General features: G+C 35.5%; 1 non-coding gene across 1 annotated transcript; it reads left to right on the forward strand.

Moving 5' to 3' along the window:
• The first annotated feature begins 9,699 nt into the window (after positions 1 to 9,699).
• On the forward strand, positions 9,700 to 9,804 carry LOC121208696 (small nucleolar RNA R71). Its single transcript, XR_005903827.1, has one exon. It is a non-coding gene; the product is annotated as a small nucleolar RNA R71 (small nucleolar RNA).
• Positions 9,805 to 16,967: the final 7,163 nt, after the last annotated feature.

Raw genomic sequence — 16,967 nt, forward strand, 5'->3', positions numbered from 1 at the left:
CACTAAGCCGAATACTCTCACCAAGTTCACCTATATTCTTCAACAATTCCTTCATTGATCAAACACATATTCGGCTAAAGAAATGGCAATTTTAGCAACCTTCGATTTAGTACTTAACTTTTACCACATATCAAATAACTCATTTCCTTACTCATGTGACCACGTATATTCGGTCATGCATACACACATAAAATCAATTTGGAGACTCTATCAATCCAACATACATTCGGCACCTTCATCCACCATTCTACCAAGCATGTAATATTCAAACACAACCAAACTCACATTCGGCCCTAGCTCATAACAAGGTAGCCGATTCTTTTTATAGTTCAAACACTCCTCTATCATCATTCACCTAACTTTAACATGAAACAACAAAACTCACCATTTCTCATCCAAATAACATGAACAACAACCATTTCTTGAACACTTTCTCATGACCGATTGCTCATGTTACCAACAAGATTCAAGATTTGAACATGGGCTATTTAGAACTCAAGTCAATTACTAAAACATGCATGCATCTCAAGGACAACATCAAACATACCTTAGTCTAGCAAACCACCATAGCCGATTTTCTCAAGCTTTTCCCTTTCCTTTCTTTCCTCTATTCGGCCAAAGATGTTCAAGAATGAACACTTTTTTTGTTTTCTTTCTTCAATTCACGGCAACAAGGGGGTATGGATGAGACCATATTATTTTTTTTTCATCACCCTTCCTTTCATTATTTAATCACCATGCTCATTATTTTATTTTTCTTAACATACATCACTAGCATAACATGTTGGAGACATGTTTCCACCCATAGCATGGCCTGCCACTATGCTTTAGTTTGGCTAATTTGACATGCAAGGACAACACTTTCCCACTTTATACTATTTGGTCCTTACTTATTTACCTATCATAATTTTCCAAGTCTTTCAACTAGATCCTTTCAAGCAAAATTCACATTCCTAATATAAAATTAAAACATCAAATTTTTGTACAAGTACTATCACACATATAAGATATGCAAATAAAATTTTAACTAAATTTTATGACTCGGTTTTGTGGTCCCGAAACCACATTCCGACTAGGGTCGAATTAGGGCTGTTACATTACCAGTACACATATCAATTAACTACAAAGATCTCAAAAATTTTACTATTTATTCATATGTCTTATGCAGAGATAGTATTTTAAAGTTTCTATTTTCACAGAATCATAGCCTAGCTACAGTCTCGGTATTCTAGAGTTTTTAGGGTTGCCCTAGTTATAATGTCATGATATGGTCTTAGTTCTATCTACAGTAATATCTTAATACAGTGTAATATGAGGAACAGAAATACTTACAGACTTGGAGCCGGAGATTCAGTGTGCCACTTCTTCGGTTACCAAATTTCAAAAACCCAGAAAAATTTAAACCATTTTAACATGTATACTCTGTAAAACATTCTTGAAATGAACTTTCCAAAAATACCCTTCTTAGGCCTAAATTTTCGAAAAATTTTCGGACCCGATCCATAACCGAGTTGTTGCAACCTAGGCTCTGATACCACAAATGTAACACCCCAAACCCGGCCCAGACGTTATGGCCGAATCTGACGTGCCACATTGGAGTTGAAAACCCACGTTCCGTTTTAGTGTTTTAAAAACCATATATTTTGTTGAGTTAACAAAGTGTATGGAAGCTGGGCACTAGGTAGGTATCCGAGACAAAGGAGGTGAGCCATGAAGGCTGCTTAAGTACCAAGCTCTTTGATTGGATCCAATCCTAGACATGCCCACAACCATAGCCACACTTTGTTATATCGAGCTTAAGTTTGTTTAAGTGGACGTCTTTGATAAATCGATTAATCGTGGTGTTGAGATATTTTGAAAACAAGTATCGCTTTGAAAACACGTCCTAAGTCTAGCCCATTTGAACAATTATCAACCAGGTTTGAAGTTATTAAAAATAAAATAATCCCGAGAAGATATAAAAGAAAAGTTAAAATGGCCTTATTACAACCCAAAAATAAATAATAATTAAAAAGAATTAAATGAAAACCAACGCTTATTTAAAGGTCCAAAAGCGATCATCGTGGCCACTCTGAATCCCCTCCGGCCCAAGTCCCCACATCAAGGCTCACCTGCAAGGTTAAGGAAAGGGGGTGAGTTTGGAAACTCAGTGTGCAACAAGCCCCCTTTCAAAGCCCAAAACAATAACAGCCTGTTGGGCCTAAGCCCAAATCCAATCTCAAACATGTACTAGGCCATAGCCCTTTTCATATTTCATATTTCATAACACTGGGCCGAAGCCTTTTCATATTTCATATTACTAGGCCGAAGCCTTTACTGTAAACGGTAAGGCCCATAGGCCCATTTCAATATCACATATAATGTCAATAAAAGAATGCAAGCCCAATTGGGGAGACTACTCAACCCACCATCCGCTACTCTCCACCCGTACCAACCAGCACACCATGTGGGGATTAACTCGACCCACCCCGCCATAACTCTCCACTAGCAGCATAGCTGCTTTATCATATAACTGGAGGCCTAGCCTCTTTTAGTAACTGGGGCAAAAGCCCTTTTTATAACTGGGGCATAAGCCCTTTATCGTAACTGGGGCATAAGCCCTTCATTATAACTGGGGCATAAGCCCTTTAATAACTGGGGCATAAGCCCTTTTGCACTTCCTCCATCCATATAAAAACCCAACCCAATGCATTTATGAACATCTCATGTGCATATCATACATATCATGTGCATATCATACATGTCTTGTGCATATCATACATATCATGTTTATCAAAATCCCATGCATTAAGTTCATATATAAACCCCAGGGGTATAATGGTCATTTTTACCTAGGGGCAAAACGGTCCTTTTCATGTTATAAGGGTAATCTTGTAATTTTACCAAAAATTAGGGTTTCCATGTTCATTAATGATTACTAACAATTCATGGGTGCAAACAGTGATTCTGGCCCATTTTTAGCGAAATCGAGTTATTGGGCCTAAAACCCCTAATGGGCCCTACTTAGTCGATTTTGTCATCTAGGCCCATATAGCCTATATCCATAATAGTATTAATAGCCTTAACAGGCAATTTAATAGATTTCCGTTTTCTACCAATTTTACCCAAATGGGCTCGAAAGCCTATTGGGCCCTATTTCAGCCCCTCGAGGCCCAACTTACCGTGAACGCCAAAAACACGTCCTTACCATTTCCATTGTTCCCGATCATCATCTCATCGATTCTAACTAACTAGTGAGCGTTCGCTTGCTCACAAGTCCTCGAAATGCCAAAATTTTGGCATTTCGGCTTTTCGGCATTTATCGCTTTAAGCTATGAAAAAGGGTTCGTTACACACCTGATTTGCGATATTCCTTGACGAGATCTCCTATGCGATTTCTCCTATAATCAACCACTTATAGATTAGACCATGTTAATATTAAACCAAATCGAAAACTACCTATTATCATCACTTACACATTCGACCACCATCCACAATGGCCCTTAGGTTCACACCTTTGCCGAAGTTGAAGACTAGATTTAGTCACTCCGATGATCCAAGCTTTTCACACACTCCTCGATCGGTAGCCTTTAATCCTCACTAGCACCAACAAACCAAATAACACCAAAAACCCTTTTAGCCTTAGTCGACAGAGGGGTTTTCAGCTTTTCTTAAACCACAAGATACAAATGGAAAGAAGGTTCGAATACTTACCAAGAGATCTACTCGTTGAAGAACGTTCCAAATACCTTCCTACCCCATATCCGTTGTGAATCCAACTTAAACGTGCGTAGAAAATAGATCTAAATATTAATTCCCGAATCACTAAAATATGAAGCTTTCGGCTTTTCAGCAAATATTAATCTAAGCTATTACGAGGGTTAGTCCACACCTGTTACGGGTTGAAGTTGAAACGTTTCCAAAATCAATCGCCTACGATAACCACCACCTGTCACTCAAACTCAACTATTCCAATATCAATATATGTAAATCCTAAGCACATCAGTCATACGGAACATAAGGGCATATTCGTCATTTTACCATACAGGGATATTACGGTCACTTTACCCTACAAGGGCTTTACGGTCACTTTACCCTACAGGGGCTTTACGGTCTTTTTACCTAATAGGGGTATTTTAGTCATTTCATCCTACAAGGGTGTTTTGGTAAATCTACAAACCAAAGGTATTTTAGTAATTTTGTAAACCAATGGTATTTCCATAATTTTTAGAAAGTCAATGGTATTTCTGAAACTTTGTAAATCAGGGGTATTTTGGTAATTTTACAAATTGAGGGTATTTCAGTAATTTCACAAACCAGTGGTATTTTGGTAATTTTACAAACTAGGGGTATTTTGGTAATTTTACAAATTGAGGGTATTTCTGTAATTTTACAAACCAAGGGTATTTTAGCAATTTTACAGACTATGGTATTCTAGTAATTTTGTAAATCGAGGGTAAAACAGTAATTCTATAAATCAAGGGTAAAACGATACTTCTGTAAGTCGAGGGTAAAACGGTAATTCTGTAAATCAAGGGTAAAATGGTAATTATGTAAATCGGGGTTAAAATGGTAATTATGTAAATCGGGGGTAAAATGGTAATTTTGTAAATCGGGGGTACTTTGGTAATTTTACAAGTCGAAGGTATTTCAGTAATTTTACAAATCGAGGGTATTTCAGTATTTTTACAAACTAAGCGTATTTCGGTAATTTTAGTAAACTAAAGTATTCTAAACAGGGATAACAATACGAATGGGCCTAAAGCCTATTCTCGGCCAAAATGGGCCCACACGCTCGTGTGGCCCTTTTAGCCCAAATCTAGCCACAAATATTAGATTCACGTAGCCTAGCCCAATATTTACTACACAATCAAACAACTTATCTAATTGGGCCTGTAGGCCCATTAGGCCCACATGACCCCTTTCGACCCATCGCGGCCCAAAGTAGCCATCCTACAGCTAGAGTAGTAAGAAATACACACCTGATAGGAGACTGGAGTTAATCCACACTCCGAGCACTCTTAGCCGACGCCCAACCCAAACGAGCACGCCATACAGCGAAAGGGATCAGCCAAGAAAGGTACCTCTACTCTCCTCATGGTTCTCTCTATTTAAAGCCAGCTTCGCATCCACTCTTATGTTAGCTTCCCGATGTGGGATCCCTCCAACATTAGAGTTTAAATTCAACACCAACTCTTGCCGCGCCCTGTTAGCAAAATAAATGCTCCTTGCTTGCCATGGGATTCGAACCTATGCCTCCCCTTAAATGCTCCACACGCTACTTGCCACTAAGCACAAGGCTTTTTGTGTCATATTTTATCCCCAATTAATTATAAGGTCTAAAGGCCAAAGTCCAGGATCCCTTTAAAAACCAAAAATAAATTGCAAGAGCCAAGGCTTGAACCCAAGCTCCCATACAACCTTAATGACGCCACAACCACTAGACTACAAGCTTCCTTGTGTCATTTATTTAACACAATAATTTAAAGACCCTCATCCAAACATCCAGGTTTTTTTTCACTTAATACCAAAATTTTTTGCTAAAGCCCAAGTTTGAACCCAAGATTCCTCTAACACTTCTCAAATCCATTAACCACTAAAGCAAACATTTAATTGTGTCATTTCATTGCACAATTAAATACCTATATAAAACCTCCTTACGGACCCACACTCAAGGCCCAATACTTCTAGGCCCAAATTCGGGGTGTTACAGATTTCAATTAATCAACCTAGGGTTAGACATTGTTAGTCTCGAGAGAGATAATAATATAAATTAGGGATTTCTACGGATCAAGTCAAATGAATAAATCGTCTAATTCAGAGTCAATAACAAGTGAAGTCTAGGTGGATTTTTTCCTTAGGTATTGTCCAAATCATTCAGTTTTCAAAAAATTTATTTCCCTAATTCACTTTCTATGTATTCTTAGTTTAATAATTAGTTTAGATAAAACAAATTCCTTTATTTTTTAGGCTAGATAATAATAAAAAAGTTAATACTAGTACTTTTTGTTCCTTTGGGTTCGACATTCCGGTCTTGCCATAAGCTATACTACTTTTCGATAGGTGTGCTTTCCTTTGTCATGAAAATAGTTAGTATTCAAGAATGGTCATTCATAAAGTATAAAACTTATCACGATTTACATCAATCAACAATCCTACTACATTTTGTAGTTTACTCTAACTAGAGAGTTTTAGTACAGTTTTACTATCTAAAGTAGCCTCAGTAATAACATTTCATTATAATCTTTTCAGTATAAACAATCAGAAGACTTACAGGACTGGCGCAGAGACTCGGTGTACAACTCCTTCCATAAAACATTTCTACATTATATCAATCACTTTAAACTAATTGAAATAATTTTGTTAAAATCTCATGCTTTTACAAAAGCCCAAATCCACAATCGAGTTTTGTAACCTCGCTCTAATACCACTAAATGTAACACTCCAAACTCGGCCAGACGTTATGACCGAATTTGGCGATATCACATCGAAGTGCTTTTCTAAAAACATAAATCAAAACTTTAGCAAGCCTCTTTGTATAGTTTGAAAAGCCGCATTGAAAAGCATGTCTATTCATTGATGATGTGGAATTAAATGATTAAAGTTTACTTATATTAAAACGTTATTAATTTTATAAAACAGTTTTCGTTTGCGGAAGCTTTTAAAACTAGTTGCGATTTTGTGGTGTTTTAGAAAACATTTGGCTTTTGAAATCTTGCGACTTTCCTACCGCTAGCAGATATAAATCCAATGAATAAAAATAAACTACCAAATTAAAAATAAATACCCAAGAGGCCTTATTACAGAAGGAAAAGCCCAAAATATAACCAAAACGTAAATTAAGAAAAGATAAGTAAAGCGAGTGGCCACCGCTGAGTCCTCTGTCACAACGATCCAGCCTAAGTTTAGGGATTACCTGCACTATTAACAGATAAGTGAGTTTACGAAACTCAGTGTGTAATCCCATAATAGCAATCAATTAGAGTAAACACAATTTGGGCCTAAACCCTTGCAATCCCAGTGAGGGCCTTAGCCCATTTCAGTAACAGTAGTAGTCTGGGCCTGAGCCCATTTCAATAACAGTTTCAGTACAGTATGCAATCAGAATATACTACTCAATCCAGCCTTTACACACCATCTCCGTACGAACCCTACACACCATGTGGGGATAAAATCGACCCACCCAACCCTACACTCCATGTAGCACCAGTTGCGGCACTTAAAACAGTATTTGCAGCAGAGCTACCAATAATAGGCTTATAGCCTTTCAGTACACTTCCTCCAAATTATATATCCCACCCCATGCAATGCAACATAATATAAATGTATAACCAGTATAAATGGCATGCTCAAACAGTCATACATCACATAGAGGTATATCAATCATTTACCAAAAATAAGGCTCCAAGTACACTTACCGGCCCAACAGTAGGTCCACAATCATCTTGGGTGACCCATGCAACCTTAACAGACAATCAACGCAAATGGGCCAAAAGCCTATAACATGGCCCATGTGGGCCCACACGCCAGTGTGGCCCAATAATCCCAAAAATGGCCTTGGTCTTACGAACTACACAGCCTGACCTAATAATCTCCATACATTCGTGTGATTTACTCGCGTAGGCCCACGAGCCCGTGGGGCCTACATGGCCCAACGTGGCCCAAAACGGCCTGAGCCCCTGAAATCTCTCATGGTGGCCTCTACGATCGAATGCCCACATTTGTGCATCTGGTTCACCACACGAGTAAGTGTACGCTCGTGTAGCGAAAAAAGTTATACATTTTCGGCTTTTGCAATCTATGCTAATAGCAGTGTGATTACACACCTGATTGCGAGAATTCCACAATACCACGAGCACTCCCAACCTATTTCAACAAAAGCTTTGGTTAGTTTTCTAACAACCGAGTTGAAGCGAGCCTTAATCAAGGCCCCTAATCATAAGATTACCTTTCACTTGTCTAGATCAGTCAATTTAGGTTTTCTCTCTTACTACGTTGTAAGAGTCTAATCCTTATGCCTCAAGGATTACCTGTATACCGATTGAGCCTTATCAGCCATCAACAAAAGAATAGTTTGAACTTGACGAAAGGTCACTTACTAAAACCGCAGAATCTATATTGGGTGGAAAGAGCAATCGTCTCTCACCCACACACAAGTCGAAAGTACAGACAGAATGATAGAGGCACCCTCTAGTAGTGTTCGGCAAAGGAAAGCAGATGTCAAGCAAAAGGTTCACACCGATAGAGAGAAACCAGAGGGAATCATGTGTATTTACCTATTTATCCATGATCACTTGCAAAAGCCAAAAATAGAATAGAGAGAGATATATGCAGTAACGGTTGAAGTATTAAAATGGAAGATGACAAGAAGAGAGGAGAAGAATAAGGTATTCGGCAAGTGAACAATAAGGGAAGAAAAGAAAGGGAATACGCTAACCACGAAGGGAGTCCAAAGAGGGAAAAGGTGTAATCGGCAAGAGAGGGTATCGATTGGGGAAAGAGATGAAGAATGAGAGTTAATGAGAACTTACCCAAAAAATTAAACTCAAAGGCAATAGAGAGAACGTCAAGAAGGGGAGAGTATTCGGCAAAACAAAGAATAACCACTTCAAAACATCGAATGGTCAAACGCCAATTTCGACAACTCTACAACGAGGAAAGAAACGAACCCAAAAGCAGATTCAAAAGCCGAAAACAAGAGAGAAGAAGAAAAAAACAACACAATACACTTCAGCCGAAATAACTCTCACCCCCTCCCAAAGCCAAATTCCTCTTGAGTGCCCAAAGTCCCAATTCGGTGAAACACTCGCTCTCCCCACAACTCTCCATGATTCTCTCCTCAAATCCCTCCACCATTTCAGCTACACAATCCCCACGTTTTCAAATCCCTCACCTTTTCCTCCTAGAAACGCTCTACCATGGTCTCCACAACCGCCAATTCAACTCTACGCACGTAGGCAGCATTTCGATCAAACCCAACTTCCAACAAAGAAAGAGCAGCAAAAAGAACACCTTTACGCACAGGAGGGCTCGAACTCAGGCCCCTTAGGCATCCTAACACGCCACTTACCCTCTTAACCAGTAGTCCTTTTCTGACATGCGACACTAACATTAATTTAAGAGTCTACTAGCTGGAGACAAGGGTTTATTCAAGTAGAAGCAAAATTTTACTCAAGCCAAGGCTTGAACCCAAGACTTCTCAAACACTCCCAGAGCACTAAACCACTAAGGCAGACATACCTCCACGCCAAAAACACACAAAAATAATTTTAACAAGGGTTTTCGAAATTTGAGGCATTACAACTTCTATTTTGGTGTTGATTCCCTACGTAGTAAACAAACTCAAGACTTGATGGAAAATTCTCGACAGAATGAACGTCCCCAAAATATACGTAGGAAATAACATCAAAGTGACTTGGTGACTAAGCTGCAACATGATTTAAACCATTAGTAGTAAACTGTTTCAACATTGAAGAGATAGAAGATATCTAAGCTGAGAGTGAAGTAAAGGTGTTTACTTCATGCATTTTGGCTACTTGTCTTCTTGAAACTGCTGGATTTGTTGGCCACTGATAGTTGTTACTGGCTATTCTCTTGATGATCTCGTTAGCCTCATTATAAGACTTCGACAGGAGAGCACCATTCACAGAAGCATTTACCACCAACCTTGTGTGTGCGTTAAAACCATTATAAAATGTCTCCAGTTGGATGAAATGTGAAACCTCGTGGTGAGGGCATCTACGAAGTAACTTCTTGAATCTTTCCCATGCACCATATAAGGATTCTCATCCATTTGTTGATAAATGATGATCTAATTTCGCAACTTAGCATTTTTTCTAGGTGGGAAATACTTTACCAGAAAGTGTTCAACTAATTCTTGCCATGTTGAAATTGAATGTGGTGCCAACAAATCAAGCCATGGTCATGCTAGACTTTCAACGAGTATGAAAACAACTTTAATCTCAATGTGTCAGCAGTTACATCGGCTACCTTAAAGGAATCACTCACCTCCATGCATAGTCGAATGTGAAGGTATGAATCTTCTGTAGGCATTCCACTAAATTGGCCCACTATTTGAAGCATCTTGAACATTACAGGCTTTAATTCAAACTACGGTGCCTCAACATCCGATCTCCTAATTCTTGGATTTAACTTATTAAAAAGTGGCATAACGTATTACCTTATAGCTCGAGCCCTATCATCTACAATAAGGATTGGATTACAAGCATTAATGGCTCCTTTTCCTTGAACTTTATTTTGACTTTCAAAGTCCATCTCCGTGACTTGTCTTTGGGCTAGTATTTCTCATCTCCTTCGTCTAAATGTCTACTCGATTTCAAGGTCTATAGGGAGTAAATCAATGATTCGATCTATGATCATAAGCACCTGAGAAGAAAATCAAAAAAATAAAAATAAAAAATTAATTAAATAAGAAAAAAAACAAAATTGTAAGAAATAATTTCACAAATAATGATTAAATTAAAAATCCCCGCTAATGGCACCAAAAAATTGTAATGTATATGTTTGTGCAAGTGTACACAGTCATTATCAAGTAATAAGTAAGTAAAAGAGTTATCATCTCCACAGGTACTGTATCTATTAATCAAATAATTGTAATATTATTAATTCACAAGTTGGTAAAGAAAACACAATTTTTTTGAAATGATAGATGTTAAATTAAACTAATTAACTAAATGCAAATTTTAACCTAAATGAAAATAAGATGAAATAAAATGCAAAGTGATGGTTTAGTAGCAATTTCATAAGTTCAAAAACAATAACATGAATAAGCTAGAACAATTACAACATTTGACTAAAATCATTTTCATCATTTTTAACAATGTTCGGAAAATGTTCCATGCCAACTCAATCATTCATTAACTGGGAATCTCAAATAAGTTCAACCAAATCTTATCCTTAGAAAAATATGCATAAACCAATGCTATAATTTAACTAAGGATTCCTTAGAATTTATGTGAAGTAACAAGGACAGATTAAGTTTGAAACAATTTAATCACATAAACCTAAAGTTATGCAAGGTAATAAGTTCTCTTAGTCTATTATGACCCCCTAGTTTATTCTAATTAGGATATAAATTAAGCATGCACCTTAAAAATTATCGTGTCCATTATTTATCATCTGATTAGGATTGACAAACTAATTCTAACGCATTGAAACATATTTTAATGCATGAAATATATAATGATTTTAATTGGAAGCATGAACAACTAAGGCAAAAAATAATATAAACATGAATTAAATGAATTTTATCCAGTCATTGCAATTATTCTAGCTCAACAAAATTAAGTCAACATTGTCAATGGAAAAACATCACAACAATTGCAAACATGTTGAATAACAAAGAAAAAAATTAAATAATAGGAAAGAAGAAACTCTCGATAATTTCGGTGATTCTCTAAAGATCGATCGTGGTGGCTTCCTTTGATTCTCATGATTCCTTCTTCACAAAATGCTCTACAAGGTGGCTAGCCACGAGTGGTTTTCCTAAAGGAAAAATTCTAGCTAAAAGAAATGGGGAAATGGAAAGGCTTATACGTGGAAAAAAGAAAAGAAAGATAAGAAATGTTGTGAATTGAGGGATGAGTGAATGATGCTTGAAATGGGAAATGAGAGATGGTATTTATAGTAGAGGGATGGCTAGGGAGTTTACTAAGAATAGCATAGAGATACCTTGAAATGCTCCCTTGCTTGGCCGATCATGAAATGTGGAGGAAGAGGTTGGTGGTTGTTTGATTCATACTTGATTTCATGCATGAATCATGCAAGGGGTTGGATGGTTTCTTAGGTATTAATTAAGGGTTGATTTATCATTCTTTTTTCAAAAGTGTAGGGACATCCAAATTAATTATCTCAAAGCTAATTTGGGTTGCTCTTGATGCCTTAGCCAAATTGGACTACTTTTCTCGTACTTGGATGAATTTTAACCCAAATCACTATCAGACTTACTCTTCTCAACCAGACAACTTCGACTGGATCAAATTAACTTCTCTTGACTCAATTTGTTGTCTTTGCCATCCATATATGATTTGAATAAGCTCCCACATTTATTAATTCAAGGTCTCACTGCAACAATTAAAGTATAGAAAATGCTATGTAACATAAGATACTTAAATTATGTAAAATTTAATACATAAAGCCATAAAATTGCATACTTTACTAAAATTATGCCCTTTGTCTCAATAAGAACAAAAATCACCCAATTAAATATCCAAATACTTGGGATTAACATAAAATCTAAGTAAAAAGGTGATATAAACAGCTATAAAATATATATAATTTAGAGTTTACACTATACCTATTCAAAACTTATCTCTCTGGCTTATTTACCTAAATAGTATCAAGACACTAGGGCTTTACCAAGTGGGGTGTTACATTTTATCCCTTTACACATAGATTATTCAGTTGAGAGGTTGGCAGAGTTGTATGTCTTTAAGATTGTCAAATAGCATTGTGTACCATTGTAAATTATTTCTGACCACGATCCAAGATTTACCCCTTGATTCTGGGCTAACTTACAAAAGGCTCTGGACACTAAATTGAATTTTACCATGGGATTTTATCCTTAAACCGATGTTCAATCTGAGAGAGTAATTCAGATACTCGAGGATATGCTCCATTGTTGAATTCTTGAATTTGAAGGGAACTAGGAAAATTTTCTTCCATTAGTTGAATTTGCTTATAACAACAGTTACCAATCGAGTATTAAAATAACCTTGTACAAAACTTTCTATGGTCGAAAGTATAGAACTCCACTGTACTGGACTGAATTGAGTGATAAAAAGATTTTGGGTACAGACTTGATCTGTGAAATCAAAGAAAAATTTAAGGTTATACGAGATTGTTAGAAAGCTGCTTTTGACCTTCAAAAATCATACGCCAATCTGAAAAGAAAAGACATTTAATTTAAGGTTAGTGAGAAAGTGTTCCTGAAGGTATCTCTCTAGAAGAAAGTTCTCTATTTTGGCCAAAAAGGGAAACTTAGTCCACGATTCATCGATTCGTATGAGATTTTCAAGGGAATAGGGTCAATAGCTTTTCGTTTAGCTTTGCTGTCAAAACTAGAAAAGATTCATAAAGTTTTCACATATCGATGTTGAGACGATACAGATCTGATCCCTCCCACGTGATCTCTCCAATTGATATAGAGATATAGTCTAATGTGACGTATAATGAGGAATGGATTAAAGCTCTGGCTTGGGAAATCAAAGAAATTAGAAACAACGTATAGCTTTAGTAAATGTTATTTGATAGTGTAATGATATCAAGGAAGCTACCTGGCTACTGGAAGAATCTATGAAATTGTAATACCTGATCCTTTTCTCTGGTAAGATTTTCAACGACATCAACTCCTTTAGAGGAGAGTTGCAACAACCAGTTTTTTAGTGGTGTCAAAAACGATGGCTTCGAGACCACAATTCTGACTAGTGAAATAGTAAATATTATTTTTCTGAAATTTACGAGTCTATTAAAGTGTCATACAGTGATTTTGATGTTTGGTGGTTAATATAGTAAAAAGGAGTAAATCGTAAAAGCTAAAAAGCTAATCACTATAAATATAATGGTTCTAAATGACTACTTAAGCATGATTAGATCGCTTTAAATGGAAAATAGCCATATTTTGAATGTAGGTGGAAGGTTTTTGCAAGTTTTTATTAAAATTTTAATTAAATTACAAGCGTAAATTGGTAAATAAGTAAATAGAATTAAAATAAAAATAGGAAAACAAGCTTTCATCTTCTCCATTTGCATTTTATCAACTAAAACCACCATTGGAAAACCTTAGAAGTTTCAGCCAAGAATTCATCTTTAGTGTAAATTAATTTTGATTTCGTTTTTAGTAAATTTTATGTTTTTGAGATCGTTGTAGCTTAATCTAGCTAACCCAATGACTATTGTTAAAGGTTTTGGGACTTGCAATTAATGGTTTTTTAAGTGTACTTGAGGTTGGTTGGTAGATTACAAGCTTGGTGTTAAAATATGACTACTTTGTAAAGTAATTTTTAGTTAGTTTTGAGCTTAGGGACAAATTTGATTAAATATTTAATTTAAAAGGAATTATTATGAAATATAGTTACTTATGGGTTGTTAAGGGACTATTTTGAATTTGACACTAAGTTTGTTGGTTTAATTGTGAAAATATGTGAGTTTCAGTTTTAGGGAGTAAATTGAATAAAAGGAAAAATTTTAGGGCAAATTTGTAAAACATTTATAAAGGGGTAATATGCATGAGTTTAAATGTTTCAATGTATTTTAATGGTTAATTGAATTAAATTATCATATAGATCAAGAAACGGATCAACCGGTAAACAAACGCAGTAAAGGAAAAATTACTGAATAGTCTCTGGTGTCGTATTTGCTGCTGATTCAGTTTAGGTAAGTTTGTATAGTGTATAAACTAGTTGAATGGTTGTATTTTTTTAATATGTTTGAGTATGTCTGTGATTCAATTACTTTGTATAATAATTTTAATCATTGTATGGATCAATATGTAATGATATTATAATTGAGGTACGTGATTGAAAGTGGAAATTACATTTGTTGTATTCATGTGAAGGTGATAATGTTAAAATATGGTTATGAATCGAGGTCCTTATGAACTTTGTGAATGGCTAGCATACAAATGACATGTCATTAGGGTTGTTACCGTTTCGGGCGTTGGTTTTGGATGTCCTACCGATGGCTAAGATCCTATATTTATTGTGGATTCTTCACATCTCGTGTGCACAGGCCCATTTTTAACAGCTCGTGTGAGCATTGTTATCCTTGTATCCAATGTTTTTTCACTATGGTTCATTTGGTGGCAAATGGATATATGAAATGGAAAATAGTTATTTGAATTGGAGATGATTGTATAATTTGCTACAAGTGAGTGGTGATTTATGTACCAAGTATTTTTATTTGCATATAGTTCATATGCATGGCAATGTTTTATTCATGTTATGTGAAGGAACTAACCTTCTTGGATTGTGGTTTGAATAGGCCATCCATGATCACCATGTTTCTTAAATGTATAAATTGTATGTTCAATGCATATGTATATTAGACTCGAGTAAGTTATGCTAAATGTATGTACAAATTTACTAAGAATTGTGTTTCTTACTTTTATTTTGTTTTATTTCTTTTAGATCATTGGAAACATGAAAATATACACACTTTTTCATGCCTTTTTTAACTCAAATTCATGCAGTTCCAGTAAAATTCTTGTCAAAAAATATTTAATTATTATAAAGTAATTAAATTGTAATTAAATTATTAACATGTTGAATTTTACTTAATTTGATAATAAATTTTGATTAATTTTGATCTTTTTCGATAGATTATCACAAAGGGCGAAAAACGGCTCGGCAAACACTATTAGAAGCACAAAACTGAGAAGCAATTTTGAATCATCAAGGCAAATTAAGATGGTCCAAATTATGTGTATTAATTCATAATATAATTAATTTTGATTTTAATCTAATTTAATTTGGGTTAAATAAATTATTATTAATTAATTATGAAAAGTGGCCCAATTGAGCTAAACCGAGAAAACCGATCCAACCGAGCACTGTGCAGCCCAAAACTGTAACACATGCTGACCCAATCAGCTTGCTTGGCTGATTATTTAACTTTCAAAATGGCCATTGAAGGCTCTTTCAAATTGCATTCAAACCGCTCCACTATTTGTGGCTTTATAGATTTGCCACTACCTTAGCAAGTTTGAATTCTTCAAACTTGTCACATGTGTAGCCGGCCATGGGGGGACTCTATGGCTGCTGATTTGTGCTAATTTTAGCAGCCATCCCAACCTATAAATACCCCCCTTTCCTGCTCACTTCAAAGACATCTTAACTCTTCTCATATCTTCACTTCTCTCTCATTTTTCTTTCTTCATTTCCCTTTCATTATTCTTCATTCCCTTGCCGATTTCATCTCTCAAAAAAGAGTCATTCATCCACCATTTGGAGTAGCATTCAAGTGTTCATGGGGGCCTCGGTTCAACAAGAACAAGCGGAGAAGGAGGAGCGGAGCAAACTAGTCAAGCCTCGAAGGATCACCGGATTTGATTCTTGTTCCCTATCCTTTTAATTTTGTTGTTGTTATGATGAACATGTCTATGAATCTTTGTGATGTTGATATGTTTAATTTAATTAATATGGCTTAAATTTATTTCTTGTTAGGTTGATTGCATTTCATCTACTTAATTTATTAAAATTGTGTTTGTGTTGTTATAGGCCTCAGTAAGATGTTTGATTAAGTAAAACCATGACTAAGTTATTCTTGCATTACAATTGTAAGGTAACTAATGAATTAATTATTTAAATAGATTGAAATTGTAATTAATTGACACGATACTTAATCAGTGCATGTTTAATCATCTAAGGTAGCTGAGGGTTAAATTAGCAATGGTATCTAACGATACATTAGCCTTCCATAACTTGCAAGATTATTGTGATTAAACTGTGTCAAGGTAGAAATACATTGTTAGCTCATGTAATCTTTTATGTGCTTATTAGATTGAATTAATTGTTTGAATTGGCATAGAGATATGTACAAGAGATTATTTTAGTTTCATAAGTATGTATGTGCATTAACACATTTGCTTATTAAAATTTATTTAATCGATTGAATTGACTTAGAGATATAGTCAAGAGATTAATTGATTTTGGTAAGTAAGTATGTTCATAAGTTAGCAAATTACCGAGTTGCCATGAATTTATTCGTAACAAAGTAAACATGAGTTTAGTAATTCTAAGTTAAGAAATGTAATTAATCTAACACGACTATGCCATCTTGATTAAAATCATCTTTTGAAATCGTGCATTGGAACTTTATTTTATTTTTATTTATTTTACTTAGTTAAAATCCTAGTTTCTAATAACCTCCTCAAATCAAAATATTTTTCTTCACTAAAGTGTTTTTAAAATTGCATTCATAAATAATTTTTTTTCACAGTCCCTGTGGGTACGATAACTCGACATTTACTT

Source organism: Gossypium hirsutum, chromosome A10, assembly GCF_007990345.1.
Source record: "Gossypium hirsutum isolate 1008001.06 chromosome A10, Gossypium_hirsutum_v2.1, whole genome shotgun sequence".
NCBI lineage: Eukaryota > Viridiplantae > Streptophyta > Magnoliopsida > Malvales > Malvaceae > Gossypium > Gossypium hirsutum.